This window comes from Schistocerca gregaria, chromosome 9, assembly GCF_023897955.1.
Source record: "Schistocerca gregaria isolate iqSchGreg1 chromosome 9, iqSchGreg1.2, whole genome shotgun sequence".
Taxonomy (NCBI): domain Eukaryota; kingdom Metazoa; phylum Arthropoda; class Insecta; order Orthoptera; family Acrididae; genus Schistocerca; species Schistocerca gregaria.
The window spans coordinates 184,822,513-184,841,132 of NC_064928.1; the positions used below are offsets into that span (position 1 = coordinate 184,822,513).

Genomic DNA, 18,620 nt, shown 5'->3' on the forward strand with positions numbered 1-18,620 from the left:
GAGCTTCAACACTTTTGAAAGTCAACTGGTCTTCTCCTCAGGAGGAAGTAAGGCGCTGCCAGTGAAAACGAAGATGGCCATAAGAAACAGAGAACAAGGCAGAGAGAGATTTAAATCCGTGGCTTTCGTGCCGTACGTGGGAAGTCTATTGTGAGAAACAGGACGGATCCTCAGCAAGGACAAAGGAAAAGTCATTTCTCGCCCTCCGCCGAAGACAGTAGCACTCTTGCGTTCCGTTAAAGATGATTCAGTGCTGTGGAAGGCTGAGGCTTAACAAGCTCGCCTGCGACTGTGGTCTTTCGTACATTAGACAAGCCACTTGCGCAGTCCATGAAAGACGAAAGGAGCACCGTCGTTATACCCTGCCTGCTCTTACGGCCCAATAGTGGCAGAGCATTATATTGATACCGGTCACTGTGTGTTGTAAGAAAATGTCGAAATTTTGGCGTCGACTTCATCTTTTTGGGACTGGGCGGTGATAGAAGCTGTTGAAATTCGTTTGAGGATGAACTTTATTAATAGAGATGGAGGATTCAGCTTGCATAAGTCACGGAATCCAGTGTTGTTGTTGTTGTTGTTTTGGCGCAGTTGTTACATTGGTTACTGCTGATACAGTGGCAGGTTATCAAGGTTTAAGTGAGTTTGAACGTGGTGTTATAGTCGGCGCGAAGGGACACAGTATCTCCGAGGTAGCGATGACGTGGGTATTTTCCCGTACGACCATTTAAGAGCGTACCGTGAATATCAGGAATCCCGTGAAACATCAATTCTCCGACGTCGCAGCGGCCGGAAAACGATCCTGCAAGAACAGGACCCACGGCGATTGAAGAGAATCGCTCAATGTGACAGAAGTGCAACCCTTCCACAAATTGCTGCAGTTTTTAATGCTGGGCCATCAACAAGTGTCAGCGTGCGAATCATCCAACGGAAAATAAACGTTATGGGCCTTCGGAGCCGAACGCCCACTCGTGTACCGTTGATAACTGCACGACACAATGCATTACGCCTGGCCTGGGCCCGTCAGCACCGACACTGGACTGTTGATGGCTGGAAACATGTTGCCTGGACGAGTCTCATTTCAGATTGTATCTAGCGGATGGACATGTATGGGTACGGAGACAACCTCATGAATCCATGGACCCTGCATGTCAGCGGAGGACTGTACTAGCTGGTGGAGACTCTGAAATGGTGTGGGGCGTGTGCAGTTAGTGGTATGGAATGCCTGATACGTCTAGATACGACTCTGACAAATGACATGCACGTAAGCATCCTGTCTGATCACCTACATACACTCACGCCCATTGTGCGTTCCGACGCACTTGGGCAATTCCAGCAGGACAATGCGACCCACACGTCCAGCATTGCTACAGTGCGGCTCCAGGAACACTTTTCTGATTTTAAACATTTGCGCAGGCCACGAGACTCCCCAGGCATGAACATTATTGAGTATATCTGGGATGCTTTGCAACATGCTGTTCGAAAGAATTCCTACCTCATCTACTCTTACGGATTTATGGACGGCCTTGCGGGATTCATGGTATCAATCCCCTCCAGCACTACTTCAGTCGTTCATGTGTATGTGTACTTCTTTACCGCTGATCGACGTCTGTAACGCATAGTGTATGTGTAGTCGCATTAGCGATGGGAAAAACAGAACTGTTAAAACTAATACCGGTATTTTAGTGCTGATTAACTGGTATTTTTTCAGTATTTGCTTGGTCTCTGTTATAAGAGCTATTTTTTGTTTTACTAATAACCGAGTAAGAAAACAGAAATATCGTTTAGCCGTAGCACCAGGTCTAAAATTTTTCGTCTTTGAATGAACCTTTCTTAAAAAAGAAGTAATTTTTATATGTAATATTTTCGTTATTTTGGAATTTTGTGTTATTACATAAAATAAGAAAAGCGATCAGTGCTATTTTAATAACGATGTCGACAGAATCGAGGAACAAACACTTGGCACAAGACTTGGTACATAATTGTTGGGACAATAATGTTCCTGTTGCCACGTGCCCTGGCTTAAGATACGTGTGTACGTGTTGAGTGCAAGACTTGCCACTACCTCGTCTATATGACGATGTATCGCTGTTCTGTTTTCATCCTTTAGTACTCACTAATCGTAATCCCCAAATCAGCGTTCCAAAACTTTAGCATCAGTACGAAAATACTGGCGACTTTTTAATTTTTTTGTAGTTTTCAACCTTTAGCACTGTCCGAGAATAGCAGCGACTGGTGGACGGACGAAGTTTTGTCTTATGTAGGTATTTAATTTAAAATTTTGATATACGTATCACGAAGCTGAGAGAGTCAAATGTTTTTCAGTATTTGTCCGATTTCTACGTTTACTACAGGAAATCACAGGAATAAAAAACCGAAAATAGGTTATTTCAGGAATCTGTTATTCTGAGCGCTTTTAACAGTCGAGTTAAAGTGCCTACGAAGACATTGCGTTGCGAATATATGCAGAGCTTAAAAAAAGGTTTTGTTTTACTGTTTCTGCGAAACCTCACTAGGAAGGCCTATGTTATTGAAAATGGAGTTGAACGTTTTGGTTTTGACTTGGTGCCACCCATCTCGGTTCTTGTGTAGCTCTGGACTGAGAACTAACTTTGATTACACTGGCAGCTTTCTTGTACAAGCAAAGTCACTCTGGGTTTTGTAACAGTTCCTCTTCTTCTTCTGCTTCTTCTTCTTCTTCTTGTCTTGAGGTAGCCATTGTGATTTTTATACAGGCTCGTGGTCACGTCGGTGTGACGGAAAATGAGAACAAAGCCAGTGTCTGGTACTGTTGATTAATTACACAAATTAACTGATCAATTACACAAATTAACTGATCAATTAATTATCCCCCACCCCCTGATGACGTCATAAGTTGTCACCAGCCGGCATGTGGGTTTCGTTCAGGGAATTCCCAACTCCCTCCCTTCCCCCACCCTTCCCATGACGTAATGCAAGATGGCTGCCTGGGAAAAAATGACGCGAAATTCGCTGTGTCGAGCTGCTGGCCTGGCCTCATGACGGTACGCTAATATAGCAAGCATAAGGCGGCGTTTGAACGATTTGTTTAAGAATATTCTTTATTTCTTTCTGAATTCGCAGTACACCTCGAAATTGACACTGATGTCTAACAACTTCGATGATGTTAAAGATTTGCAGTCCTCTATTTCTAATTCGTATAGTGAAAGGGACCACGCAATTACACTGTCACAGATCGCGCTATGTACAGGGTGAAAAGTATTTAAACCGACAAACTCAGAGGTTGTAGGGGACATCACAACAAATATTCTTCAATAATATCATTTTTTTCTGTGGGGAATATTTAAACTGGTAGAGGAAGATTTCTCTGACAGCAAATTAATTAAACCAACAAACACTTTTCCATTTTTTTAATGACCAAGAGTCACACATTGATGCAACCCAATTTCAGTTACAGTAGATTTTCAAAAATGCCTTCATTGACACGTAAACAAAGGTTACACCGTCGGATCGTGTTCTGTCTGACACGGGCAAAAACCCCAGGAGTATCCTGAATTGTTCCTGCTGCTGCTGCTGCTACTATCCGGGAAGCCAGATCCTCTTGTGATGCGACAGGACTTGCGTAAACAAGGTTGGGCATCTCTCTCCACACAAAAAAGCCCAGAGGGGACATATCTGGGGATCGAGCAGGCCATGGTACAGGACCACCTCTGCCAATCCACGTTTCTGCCGACCGTGGTGGCCGAGCGGTTCTAGTCGCTCGCAGGTTCGAATCCTGCCTCGGGCATGGATATGTGTGATGTCCGTAGGTTAGTTAGGTTTAAGTAGTTCTAAGTTCTAGGGGACTGATGACCTTACAAGTTAAGTTCCATAGTGCTCAGAACCATTTGAACCATTTTTTGAATCCACGTTTCTGGGAACCGTTGGTCCAGAAATCGATGCACACAACGACTGAAATGTGCCGGCATTATGGCAATGCTCTGGCGAGAAAATTGCAATAGTGCCTGCCATTTAATGGCCTAGGTAGCAGATATGGCCCCATTACACAATCCCCAACAACACCGACCCCCACGTTAACGAAGAACCGCACTTGATGAGCGCTAGTAACTGTGGCATGTGGGTTATCTGCACTCCAAACATGCGCAATTGTGCATGTTGAGGAGGATGGAAATGTAGGATGCATTTCACGCTGTTCCAGGTACCACTGTGAAAACTGTGCTCTGGGTGGATAATCAACTGGTTCCAGGTTGTGGACCACGCTGTAAGTGAAATGGACGTAACAATTGCTCTCGAAGGACTGTTCTTACATTTGTTTTATTCGTCCCCACGTTACGTGCAGTTGCACAAGTGCTGATTGAAGGATCCCGCTCCACATGCTGCAAGACAGCGTCTTCAAATTGCAGCATTCCTACCATGCGACGGCGTCCCTGTCCAGGTAATCTACCAAATGACCCGGTCTCACGCAGGCGTTGATACACAGCAGCAAAGGTCGTATGATGCGGAATACGGCGATTACGATATTATTGTTGATAAATCCGCTGTGCAGCTCGTCCGTTGTGGTGCGCTACTTAGTACGCACCAACCATATCATTGTACTCACTCCAGGTGTATCGCTCCATTAGTAAACAGAAACAATGCACTACTACACTGGTGGACAGCAGTTGCTTACAACTGAAGATCGTAATACAGCCTCTAACTACAGAAGAGTGTAATACGGCCTCCACCGGTTGAAATAATCCTCATAGGAGAAAATGATATTAGGGAAAAACATTTGTTTTGATGTCCCCTACAACCTTCCAGAGTTTGTCGGTTTAAATACTTTTCACCTTGTATACATCTGGCGATTGCGTCTCGCCGTCCACTAGAGTCTCGCCCGCTGCACGGAGCCATGCGCCGCGCCGGGTTCGCGGCACCGACACGCAGCAACCGCAGGGCCGCGCTGAGGACTTCCTGTGGCTCGTGGAAGTACTTCAGTCTTCCTCCTCCTCCCTGGCAAGCTTTCTTTGTGGCACACAGAAACCCCTTGTCGTTGAACACGAACTGCCTCGGGCTTTATTAAACGCGGTGTTTAAGCAATGTGCGGAGTATTGTGACATGCGTATCTTGAAGATGTCACAAAACTCTGCTGATCCTGCTGCTTGGGAAGACATGCCACAGGAAATATTAATTGACCAATTCGCTTCAGAAACTGAATATATATATCACGAAACTACCATTCGAAACACACTTGCACACAAAGCATTGTGAGAGCCGTAGTTGGAATTTCGACAGTCTCTAGACTCTGGGATTACATCAATATTTACATTCTAAGCTATGTCACTGAGAAATGATTGTCAATTGCGATTTATTTTACTGATCCTGAAATCGATATCAGCTGCAATATCCAATACTACATGCCAAAACGACGATATTTGGAAATGGAAATAAATGTCTCTGTAACCCTAAATAGGACACCCACGACTTTTCTAGTTTTAGCTGTTTGTTTGTAGGCACCGCCAGTGAGAGAAAAATTTCTGAGTCCTACTGGTGCTTCGTTCATCATCACTTTTGTGAAACGCTAAGTGGGCTTAGTGTATATTTTCTGCTGGAGTCATGGATGTGACTTCTCATACTTTTTCTATTTCTCACCTTTAGAAGCACACTACTGCCTAAGGAGAGACGGGAAAATCAGAACAAATACATATCTAAAAATTCATAACATATTTCGAATCCCACGACAGATCGTGCGGGGGGGAAAAAAAAGCACTGTCCTACAGACGAGAAAGATGGCTGGAATTTTCGATGTCCTACAACTGCTGGTGTGGAGATGCTGTAAAGCCACAGTGGCGGTCGCCCTGCATGAAGAATGTTTTGAGACTCTGACGTCATGGAACTTCCTGTGAATCGAGCATTGTGATTGGTTCTTACTAAATTTACGCGCCAGATTGCTCCTGCTGCCGTGAGAGCGCTATTCACCACTTGCTGCAGATGGGCAAATTACGAGACTTTCAGTGGCAAACTATTTTGTACATACAGCAGTTATATTGCACTGACAATTAAACCCTGCAAAAGTGGTCTACAGATCACGAAATACGGAAACTATCACCAAAAACACTTCCTTCATTGCACTTCTTTGCTACTGTCTAGGAAAACATGAATTTTTCGATCCGATCTCCAACCAGGCTGTATCACGACAAGTGATTGTTCCACCATACCATGTAGATTAGTAAACACAATTCATATCCTGCACCATACAAAATCATCACTTCTGCATCATGCATATAAGTTGCGACCACCAGACACTCGTACATATACTACAATGACGGAGAGACCAAAAAAAAAGTAACCACATGCACTGTATATAGTGATAGCACATGATATTTCCTGCGAATTTGGTCAGTTATCCACCGCAGCCAGCAGTCACGAGGCAACTGTCCCCACGCACGGTGGTCTGATGGACCATCAGGGTACCCTCAGCAGACAGCGGTCACTCTCCGAACTGCTGTACAAAGGCTGGCCGCTTCTTCCGGCACAAAGGCGTCCGCTAACGGTACTGTGTCTGGTCTGGCCTGCTTGCTGCCATGGTTTCTGCAATGATTTGTCATCACCGGGCTCTGGGATTACGAGAACATGTGTATTTTCACATGGTCTGCCAGAATATCGCCCATTTATGCTATAATTCTCAATATCAACCACACATCATTATGCCACCGACTGCTTGCACAGTGCAATTCCGAAGATAGAGTGGAAATTATATGATCAGCAACCCGTACCCTTAGCAAGGTCGTTATATGGATATGCTGCAAACCACTGAGTAACTACAAACTCATCTCGTCTGTGAAGATCTTTACAGGAAAACTCGAAAATAGAGGAAACTGGTAACTCCACTCGTATTTTTTTAACGATTACCGATGTCAGTGGTATAACATATTGCAGATAACTCTTGCACTTCACAAACTCAACAAAATGCCCAACGGGCGTGTTATACGTATGCTGCTCGGTATCGTGGACGACATCATCCGAGTGTCCGGACCGTTCGCTGGATAGTTACGTTATTTAAGGAAACAGGAAGTCTTCAGCCATAGGTGAAACGTCAACCACGACCTGCAACAAATGATGATGACCAAGTAGGTGTTTTAGCTGCTGTCGCAGCTAATCCGCTCATCAGTAGCAGACAAATTGCGCGAGAATCGGGAATCTCAAAAACGCCGGTGTTGAGAATACTGCGTCAACATCGATTACACCCGTATCATATTTCTATGCACCAGGAATTGCATGGCGACGACTTTGAACGTCGTGTACAGTTCAGCCACTGGCCACAAGAAAAATTACTGGACGATGACAGATCTTTTTGCACGCGTTCTATTTAGCGATGAAGCGTCATTTACCAACAGCGGTAACGTAAACCGGCATAATATGTACTATTGGGCAACGGAAAATCCACGATGGCTGCGACAAGTGGAACATCAGCGAGCTTGGCGGGTTAATGTATCGTGCGGCATTCTGGGAGGAAGGATAATTGGCCTCCATTTTATCGATGGCAATCTAAATGGTGATTTCCTGCGTAATGTTCTACCGATGTTACTACAAGATGTTTCACTGCATGGCAGAATGGCGATGTACTTCCAACATGATGGATGTCCGGCACATAGCTCGCGTGCGATTGAAGCGGTATTGAATAGCATATTTCATGACAGGTGTATTGATCGTCGAAGAACTATACCATGGCCCACACGTTCACCGCATCTGACGTCCCCGGATTTCTTTCTGTGGGGAAAGTTGAAGGATATTTGCTATCGTGGTCCATCGGCAACGCCTGACAACATGCGTCAGCGCATTGTCAGTGCATGTGCGAACATTACGGAAGGCGAACTACTCGCTGTTGAGAGGGGTGTCGTTTCACGTATTGCCAAATGCATTGAGGTTGACGGACATAATTTCGAGCATTTATTGCATTAATGTGATATTTAGAGGTAATCACCGTGTAACAGCATGCGTTCTCAGAAATGATAAGTTCACAAAGGTACATGTATCACATTGGAACAACCGAAATAAAATGTTCAAACGTACCTACTTTCTGTATTTTAATTTTAAAAAACCTATCTGTTACCAACTGTTCGTCTAAAATTGTGAGCCATATGTTTGTGACTATTACAGCGCCATCTATCGGAAAAGCGAAAAAATTGGTCCAACTAAAACATTCATATTTCTTTACGTACTACACGAATATGTAATAAAAAAATTGGGTTCCTATTTTAAAAAACAATTGATATCCGTTTGACCTGTGGCAGCGCCATCTAGCGGGCCAACCATAGCGCCCTCTGGCTCCCCCCTTCAAGCTAGACAAGTTTTGTTCTTTGTAGTTTTTCGTTTGACGCTTATTTCTTGAGATATTTGGCCCAGTCACGATCAATGGACCACCCTGTAGAAATGTACATGGGGTCCATTCGCAAGTAATTTTCATGTGTGCTTTTATTATCTCGCCGTGAAATCCACGGCTTCACATAAGTACGATTCCTTTTCTTTCTTTTCCGTTGCTCTTCCAAGTGGACACAAATTGTAGTACACGCAACTGCAAAGCAGTTGTTGTCCGCCGTTCTGAAACTTTGACGAAATGTTGGATCACAGTGTAATAGCACCCTTTTTTTTTGCGCCACTTCGGAGATCTTAGATTTCTTTGCCCAATAAATTTGATAATGTAATAGCCCCCGTACCAAGCATGTGTCTGGCGTGGGAACACGTTGCACAAAATATATTGCCCTCCTTGGTAATCATACTTTTTATTAAGAAACATGGCCTGTGTTTTGTAATGTCCGGGGACCATGTTAAATCGCAGTGACTTCAATATAATTATTTCGTTTGAATGTAATTTGTCATTTATGTTCTCTCGTTGCATATTTCTTTCAATTACTTCCTGTGCTACACGGTAGCAGTTTTTTCTATGTATGGTCCATGTTTGTCGTTCTATTTTACGTGGCAGTGAGACTTTTAAGTTTTCACACCACTGTACCGGAGGTCTATAATGGGAATAATTAAATAATTATTTTGTGTTGAGTTTGAGAGGGGCCTCTGTAAATCCCGTCAAAAACTGAACACAGATCAAGCATGAAATCACGTGGAAGATGTACAGAACTGTGATAAAATGGAAACAGTGAACGGTGCAAGCAAAGGAAGTGCAACAGAGAGCAGCGTAGAAACCAACGGCGTCCTGATTGAGTGGTTACGGCGATGGACTGCAAAGCGGGGGAACCGTGTTAAAAACTCCCTCATTCCAATTTTCTTTTTTCCGATGTTCGCTGTTTTCAAATTTGTGTCTGTATCATGTTGCAACGCCCGTTTGCAACAGCGAGGTGTAAGGAAGGAACCTATAATCGAAGTTGATTCTGCACAGCCACTCTGTTAGCAGCCGAAAGGAAGCGGGTTTCGAATGGTAACTGCAAACGTTTGACGCCGAGGCGACAAGACAACCGAATCCTCCACCGGGAAACACGCCTGGTGTGTCATACACGCCATTAGTGACAGGACGTGCGTCATATGATAGGTGCGTCGATAACAGATTCCTAATTTGTACGACTGGTGAGTGAGTCAGATATGCCTCCTTGCCCTATATGGGTGTTTGTATAAATGTGAATGTGACCACTCCCTAGGAAATGATGAAAATACAGTAGTTTGCCACACAAGCTACAACAAATGAATGCACTAGTTTCACAGTTCTACAGTTTTCCCTGTGCTCTATCCATGGGCGATTCTAGAAGTCGGTCGGGGGAGGGGGGGAGGGGTTTTTGGGGGAATGGAATATCGCTTAACAAAAGTAGAGTTTGGGTCCTCCACCGACAAATAGATAGAATTTGTTGTTGCTCAAAGTAGTTCTGGAGTTCAGGGTAAAAGCGTGTCTACGGAATGTGCCTGCCCGGGAAAATAATACGATTTGACCCAGATGTCCGGCGATTTCAAGGTTTTTGTCTGGGGTCAGCAATTTGAATGTTTAACTTCTTGGTAGATTAAAACTGTGTGCCGGATCGAGACTCGAACTCGGGACCTTTGCCTTTCGCGGGAAAGTGCTCTGCCAACTGAGCTACCCAAGCACGACTCACGCCCCGTCTTCACAGCTTTACTTCTGCCAGTACTTCGTCTCCTACCTTCCAAACTTTACAGAAGCTCTCCTGCGAACCTTGCAGAACTAGCACTCCTGAAAGAGAGGATATTGCAGAGACATGGCTTAGCCACAGCCTGGGGAATGTTTCCAGAATGAGATTTTCACTCTGCAGCGGAGTGCCCGCGAAAGGCAAAGGTTCGAGTCCCGGTCCAGCACACAGTTTTAATCTGCCACGAAGTTTCATATCAGCGCACACTCCGTTGCAGAGTGAAAATCTCATTCTGGAATTTAAATGTTGGTAGGCATACTCGGCATATATAGCTTACTTGATCATTGTAAGTGAGACTCGTACATTAATATACATCTAATGTATATTAATAAATAAGAAAGACTCCCATTTTAATTTAATATTTATTGGTTTGGATAGTAATCTATTTGCCGTTATTATTCTTTTGATAAAATGTGTTTGAAATACATTGCACCCTATATTGCTACATAATTACGAAAAGAAATGATTGACTCTTTTGGAGTAATATATTCGCTGATTTCTGAAGTCATTTTATCCAGTTCAATATGATACTCCATTGCGAGGGGGCTATAGCCCCCACCCGCCCCTTGCCACCTCCCTTGGCCTTATCAGAACATGTTTTTAAAATTTTTGAAGTTGCGTTCCGTACTGGAAGTTTTGACTCTTGTAATTTTTTTTTTGTCGTAACATATTTCACACGCATTTATTTGTTGTTTTCATTTGTGTGAGACTTATATGTCGTATCTCGCCTGCTCTCACTATTCTTCACATTTACTTGCGACGGTAACAGACTCTTTACCACATGACTCATATTCTGTAACCAATGTATAGTATGAAAAATGCCCAGACTGCAGAATCAGAACAAACATTCCATGGCTAGACAGTTCATAATTTTGTGAAAATTTAAGCGCGGTCCGTCTGCCTCTCAGTTCAACGCCGCCACCACCACTTACCGATGGCGACGTCGCTGTTTTTCGTTCCTCCATGTTGCACTACTTCTCCTTGGACCGTTCACGGTTTCTTTTTTTCACAGTTCAGTACACCTCCTTTCTGTTTTCACGCTTGGTCTGTCATCAGTTTTTGATGATCTATTCACTGGGCCATCTTAGCACCAAATCTGAGACGGATGCGTTGGGTAGTTTTCCCTTGTCGCCAGGCGGGGTGGCCGAGCGGTTCTAGGCACTACAGTCTGGAACCGTGCGACCACTACGGTCGCAGGTTCGAATCCTGCCTCGAGCATGAGTGTGTGTGATGTGTGTGTGTGTGTGTGTGTGTGTGTGTGTGTGTGTGTGTGTGTGGTGTCCTCAGGTTAGTTAGGTTTAAGTAGTTCCAAGTTCTAGGGGACTGATGACCTCAGAAGTTACGACCCATGGTGCTCACAGCCGTTTGAACCATTTTTCCCCTGTCAGTAGATCAAGTTTTACATAGGAACCCTTCTCCAGAAACGTCGTCCAACGACGCTACAGGTCGTCAAAGTTACAGGCGCCGGCGCCTGTAAATGTATGTATATACATGATGATTTCCTGATGATTATGTAAATTTCCTAAGATTGTGGAGAAGGGTAAATGTATCAGTTTGAAGTAAGGGCCGTTGTACCGTAAACGAACGAGTCGAAAGTGATCAGCGAAAACGTTCTAATTTCTCTGACAGTGGACTACATGTACTGATACTGTTGTTGCAAAGACTTTAGGATATGCAACTTCCAGAAGTCGTAGCTTGGACTAAAACAAGGAAAAAACGTCCAGTAAAGATGGGCTGTAAAAGGCATACCTAAGGACCTGTTAACACTTGTTCATCTTCGCTAATGTGAAACACATCTCCTCTTCTTAACAAGTGCTCACAGCTCTTAAGGTATGCATTTTAGAACCCACGTTTACTAGATATATTCTCTTGCTTTGGTCCATACTACCAGCTCTGAAAGTTTGCCATCTTACACCCAAACCTCCAGATGCCAGACACTCAGATCGGTACCAAACTTGTGTCGGTAGAGTATCAAGCAAAATCCCGATTTAGTTCGTGCTGTGTGCTGTCGTCCAGTAGAACATGTGTAATCGGTAATTCACCAGAACTATGGAGACTGGGAAAAACGTATCTGTGTGCCATTAATACAAGAATCTTTGATAATTGAGTTGGTAGAGCGTCACATCGTCGTACGAAAGGTCCCGATTTCGAACCTCACTGGCGACAATTTGTTTATTGTTATTATTATTGCGTGCGAAACTGTTGTATGGGCGAACATTTTCCTGGCAAGTAAAAGAACTTTTCGGAGTTTGTAGCAACATTCTTTTGGCTGTCTGGTTTCGCTTCGTTAGTTAAAAGTAGCAAGCCTATAGAGTACATTTGCATAGCTAAGTGTGGTGTTAAATATACAAATGTACGCTATAAGTTTGCTACTTTCAACTAACGAAGCGAAAGCAGCCTGCCAGTAGAACATTGCTACAAACTCCGAAACCTCCTCCTCACATGTCAGAAAAATGTCCTCTCATATAGCAATTTCACGTGTAAACTGCTTAAAGAAACCAACGCCAGTGGGTTTCGATCTCGGGACCATCAGTTCAGCGCTCTACCGACTCAACTACCGGAGACCTTAATTTTGGTAGCTAACACATACGAGTTTCCTTTCCTCCGTAAGTCTGCTGTTACTCTTAATTACCGTTTGCGCATGCTCTACTTGACGATAGCACACAGCACGAAGTAAACCTGTGTTTTGGTTGATACTCTATCGACGTACAACGTTTGGTACCGATCCGATTCTCTGCCATCTGCTTGTTTGGGTGTTAGCAACAACAGTACCACTACGTGTATTCCACAGTCAGATGTGTCAAAACGATTTCCGATTATAACTTTCTACTTGGTCGTTTCCGGTACAGGGACTATCACCTCAGATTGAAACTATCATTTATCCTTTACCATCGTTTAGGATAGTTTGTCATATTATCACGAAATCACCCTCTATATGCATACATTAACAGGCGTCAGCGCCTATATCTTTGACGCTCTGTAGCGTCGTTGGATGACGTTTCCGGACATGAATTTGTATGTGTCACTAGATCTACTGCGGCCCTTCTACAAAATCTACAAGTGTGCCAGCTGAATCGGGAAAAGCGTCGTATGTCCTACATCTACATCTACATGATTACTCTGCAATTCACATGTAAGTGCGTGGCAGAGGGTTCATCGAACCACAATCATGTCCTGCCAATGAAACGCAACCTTTGGCTCGCCTTCCCCAAAATATTATCCATGTGGTCTTTCCAACTGAAGTTGTTCGTAATTTTTACACACAGATACTCGTACGAACTGCGACCTTCCTGACAGGAAATCACGAATCCAGTCGCACAACTGCGACGATACCCCATAGGCTCGCAGCTTGATTAGGAGTCGCTTGTGTGGAACGGTGTCAAAAGCTTTCCGGAAATCTAGAAATACGGAATCAACTTGAGACCCCCTGTCGATAGCGGCCATTACTTTGTGCGAATAAAGTGCTAGCTGCGTTGCACAAGAACTATGTTTTCTGAAACCATGCTGATTACGTATCAATAGATCGTTCCCTTCAAGGTGATTAATATTTGAATACAGTATATGCTCCAAACCCCAACTGGCAAACCGACGTCAATGATATAGGTTCTGAATACAGATTTTTCTTGTGCAAGGCTCCGTTGCAGTATTTTTTAGTAATTGTAATTTTCCTTTTTAGGTGTATTGCATACAGATATGACTTTGGTGCCGGCCGAGCGGTTCTAGGCGCTACAGTCTGGAACCGGCATGGGTGTGTGTGGTGTCTTTAGGTTAGTTAAGTTTAAGTAGTTCTAAGTTCTAGGGGACTGATGACCTCAGAAGTTAAGTCCCATAGTGCTCAGAGCCATTTGAACCATTTTTATTACTTATTGCGCTAATGTTTGTGTTGTTGTTGCAGAAGGGCTGGCAGCAGCATGGCGATGGCGCACTGGCTTGTCAGCTAGTCTGGGACTGGACGAGGCCACACTAGAGAGGAACTTCAGCCGTAAGTTGGGAGCCGTCCGTAGTTATAAGGGTTTCTCTTTCATTCAACTCTCTGAACGGCGAGCTAGTGCCTGAAACTCAACTCCGTCCGAACAGGCCATGAAGGCCCAACGGTACCGACCGGCCGCCGTGTCATCCTCAGCCCAGAGGCGTCACTGGATGCGGATATGGAGGGAGATGTGGTCAACACACCGCTCTCCCGACCGTATGTCAGTTTACGAGACCGGAGCCGCTAATTCTCAAATGGTTCAAATGGCTCTGAGCACTATGGGACTCAACTGCTGTGGTCATCAGTCCCCTAGAACTTAGAACTACTTAAACCTAACTAACCTAAGGCCATCACACACATCCATGCCCGAGGCAGGATTCGAACCTGCGACCGTAGCAGTCGCACGGTTCCGGACTGCGCGCCTAGAACCGCGAGACCACCGCGGCCGGCGCTAATTCTCAATCAAGTACGAGGGTTGCCCAGAAAGTAACGCGCCGCATTTCTTTTCTCAGCCGGAAACAATGCAACGAATGCGGTTGTTGGTTGTGTTTTGGGGGAAGAGACCAAACTGCAAGGTCATCGATCTCGTCGGTTTAGGGGTGGATAGGGAAGGAAGTCGGCCGTGCCCTTTCGAAGGAATCATCCCGGCATTTACCTGGAGTGATTTAGGGACAACACGGAAAACCTAAATCAGGATGGCCGGACGCGGGATTGAACCGTGCTACGAATGCGAAACCTTACCTCCGTATGTATTATTTGAAGTCTCCTGGGTGAGCGCGCCATCTTTCCGTCACTTCCGACGGATAGCGTAGCTGCAGGACAGTTTCAAAATGGCGTCTGTAGATGATGTACGTTACAAGCAACGTGCACTCATTGAATTTCTTACTGCAGAGAAAGGAAGTGTGGGGAATATTCAAAAACGTTTGTGCAAAGTCTGTGGAGCATCTGCAGTCGAGAGTAGTACAGTTAGTCGCTGGGCACGGCGGGGGAGGCGGAGCTCCACGATTCGCAGCGGTCGGGGAGACCATCCGCGGCTGTCTCACCTGCCAGCCCTGACGTAGCTCCCTCGGACTTCCACTTGTTTGGGCCGTTAAAGGATGCCATTCACGAAAGACGTTTTGAGGACCTTGAGGAGGTAATTCGCACAGTGAAGTACCGGCTCCGCCACCAGGACAAGAATTGGTGCCGACAGGCCATACACACCCTAATATCGTGCAGCCCCCTGGCCCCGCCCCCTTCCACCCCCTGACACACACACACACACACACACACACACACACACACACACACACACCTGCTAGCACGCAGGAAATGCCGCAACACTTCGTGACGTGGACTTGACAAATGTCTGAAGTGGTCCCCTGACACACACACACACACACACACACACACACACACACACACACACCTGCTAGCACGCAGGAAATGCCGCAACACTTCGTGACGTGGACTCGACAAATGTCTGAAGTGGTCCCGTGACACACACACACACACACACACACACACACACACACACACACACACACACACACACCTTCTAGCACGCAGGAAATGCCGCAACACTTCGTGACGTGGACTCGACAAATGTCTGAAGTGGTCCCCTGACACACACACACACACACACACACACACACACACCTTCTAGCACGCAGGAAATGCCGCAACACTTCGTGACGTGGACTCGACAAATGTCTGAAGTGGTCCCCTGACACACACACACACACACACACACACACACACACACACACACACACACCTGCTAGCACGCAGGAAATGCCGCAACACTTCGTGACGTGGACTCGACAAATGTCTGAAGTGGTCCCCTGACACACACACACACACACACACACACACACACACACACACACACACACACACCTGCTAGCACGCAGGAAATGCCGCAACACTTCGTGACGTGGACTCGACAAATGTCTGAAGTGGTCCCCTGACACACACACACACACACACACACACACACACACACACACACACACCTGCTAGCACGCAGGAAATGCCGCAACACTTCGTGACGTGGACTCGACAAATGTCTGAAGTGGTCCCCTGACACACACACACACACACACACACACACCTGCTAGCACGCAGGAAATGCCGCAACACTTCGTGACGTGGACTCGACAAATGTCTGAAGTGGTCCCCTGACACACACACACACACACACACACACACACACACACACACACCTGCTAGCACGCAGGAAATGCCGCAACACTTCGTGACGTGGACTCGACAAATGTCTGAAGTGGTCCCCTGACACACACACACACACACACACACACACACACACACACCTGCTAGCACGCAGGAAATGCCGCAACACTTCGTGACGTGGACTCGACAAATGTCTGAAGTGGTCCCCTGACACACACACACACACACACACACACACACACACACACACCTGCTAGCACGCAGGAAATGCCGCAACACTTCGTGACGTGGACTCGACAAATGTCTGAAGTGGTCCCCTGACACACACACACACACACACACACACACACACACACACACACACACACACACAAACACACCTGCTAGCACGCAGGAAATGCCGCAACACTTCGTGACGTGGACTCGACAAATGTCTGAAGTGGTCCCCTGACACACACACACACACACACACACACACACACACACACACACACCTGCTAGCACGCAGGAAATGCCGCAACACTTCGTGACGTGGACTCGACAAATGTCTGAAGTGGTCCCCTGACACACACACACACACACACACACACACACACACCTGCTAGCACGCAGGAAATGCCGCAACACTTCGTGACGTGGACTCGACAAATGTCTGAAGTGGTCCCCTGACACACACACACACACACACACACACACACACACACACACACACACACCTGCTAGCACGCAGGAAATGCCGCAACACTTCGTGACGTGGACTCGACTAATGGCTGAAGTGGTGCTGGTGGGAACTGACATCATGAATCCCGCAGGGCTCTCCATAAATCCGTCAGGGAACGAGGCGGCGGAGATCTCTTCTGAACAGCACTTTGCAATGCATCCCAGACATGCTCAATAATCCTCATGTTTGGGGAGTTTGGTGGCCAGCGGATCTGTTCAAACTCAAAAGGGTGTTCCTGGAGGCAGTCGGTAGCAATTCTGAATGTGTGGGGTGCCGCATTGACATGCTGCAGGAAGACCATAGAACGGGATGGAGATTACATGGAAAAATGGGGTGTGTAGATGAAACACCATTCTTTTCGTGTGTGTAATTCTCATTATGTTCGATGAAGAGTTGTTGAAGAAAAAACTGCGGTGCATTAATTTCTGGGCATCCTCAGTTTGCCTCATCTACATCTACATCCATACTCCGCAAGCCACCTGACGGTGTGTGGCGGAGGGTACCCTGAGTACCTCTATCGGTTCTCCCTTCTATTCCAGTCTCGTATTGTACGTGGAAAGAAGGATTGTCGGTATGCTTCTGTGTGGGCTCTAATCTCTCTGATTTTATCCTCATGGTCTCTTCGCGAGATATACGTAGGAGGGAGCAATATACTGCTTGACTCCTCGGTGAAGGTATGTTCTCGAAACTTTAACAAAAGCCCGTACCTAGCTACTGAGCGTCTCTCATGCAGAGTCTTCCACTGGAGTTTATCTATCATCTCCGTAACGCTTTCGCGATTACTAAATGATCCTGTAATGAAGCGCGCTGCTCTCTGTTGGATCTTCTCTATCTCTTCTATCAACCCTATCTGGTGCGGATCCCACACTGCTGAGCAGTATTCAAGCATTGGGCGAACAAGCGTACTGTAACCTACTTCCTTTGTTGTCGGATTTCATTTCCTTAGGATTCTTCCAATGAATCTCAGTCTGGCATCTGCTTTACCGACGATCAGCTTTATATGATCACTCCATTTTAAATCACTGCTAATGCGTACTCCCAGATAATTTATGGAATTAACTGCTTCCAGTTGCTGACCTGCTATTTTGTAGCTAAATGATAAGGGACCTCAGAAGGGCTGAGTGCTCCCCGCTTGCGAAAAGCGCTTGGCAGACTGGATGGCCACCCTCCAAGTGCTAGCCCAGCCCGACAGCGCTTAACTTCGGTAATCTGACGGGAACCGCTGTTACCACTGCGACAAGGCCGGTGACCGACCTAGTGCGTAAGTAACCCATAATGACATTGTTTGACGTTGCCGTGTTTGAGAAAAGTAAATATGAGGATGTGCTGCGATGCTGACGTAGTGCTTCATCCAGTCGCACAGGTGGAAGAAGAAGGTGGTTCGACATTCGAAATGGCGCCTCGTCCGCCATGAATTTCCAACTCTGAGGATTCTGCAATGTTTACCTTTTAACGTATTCACGCAGCCTTATACGTTTAGTTCCTATAAAATATGTGATATTTCATGTATGAAGTGTGCCGAACAGTTAATGTGTATCGAGATATTTAGAATGCTCATTTCATATAACACAAAAACTTTACACAGCTTTAAAAATGTAGACTCGGAAGTTGAGCGATGGTCTGCAAATATTAAATGTAAAGAGTTAAGAACTCGGTA

General features: G+C 45.7%; 1 protein-coding gene across 2 annotated transcripts in view; it reads left to right on the forward strand.

The window, feature by feature from the left end:
• Positions 1–18,620, forward strand: part of LOC126291772 (1-phosphatidylinositol 4,5-bisphosphate phosphodiesterase) — a 372,603-nt gene that overhangs the window by 78,333 nt on the left and 275,650 nt on the right. For both annotated transcript variants that reach the window (XM_049985456.1, XM_049985457.1), the window contains exon 2: positions 13,996–14,082. The gene's annotated coding sequence lies outside the window, so the exon portion shown is untranslated. The remainder of the gene's footprint in view (positions 1–13,995; positions 14,083–18,620) is intronic.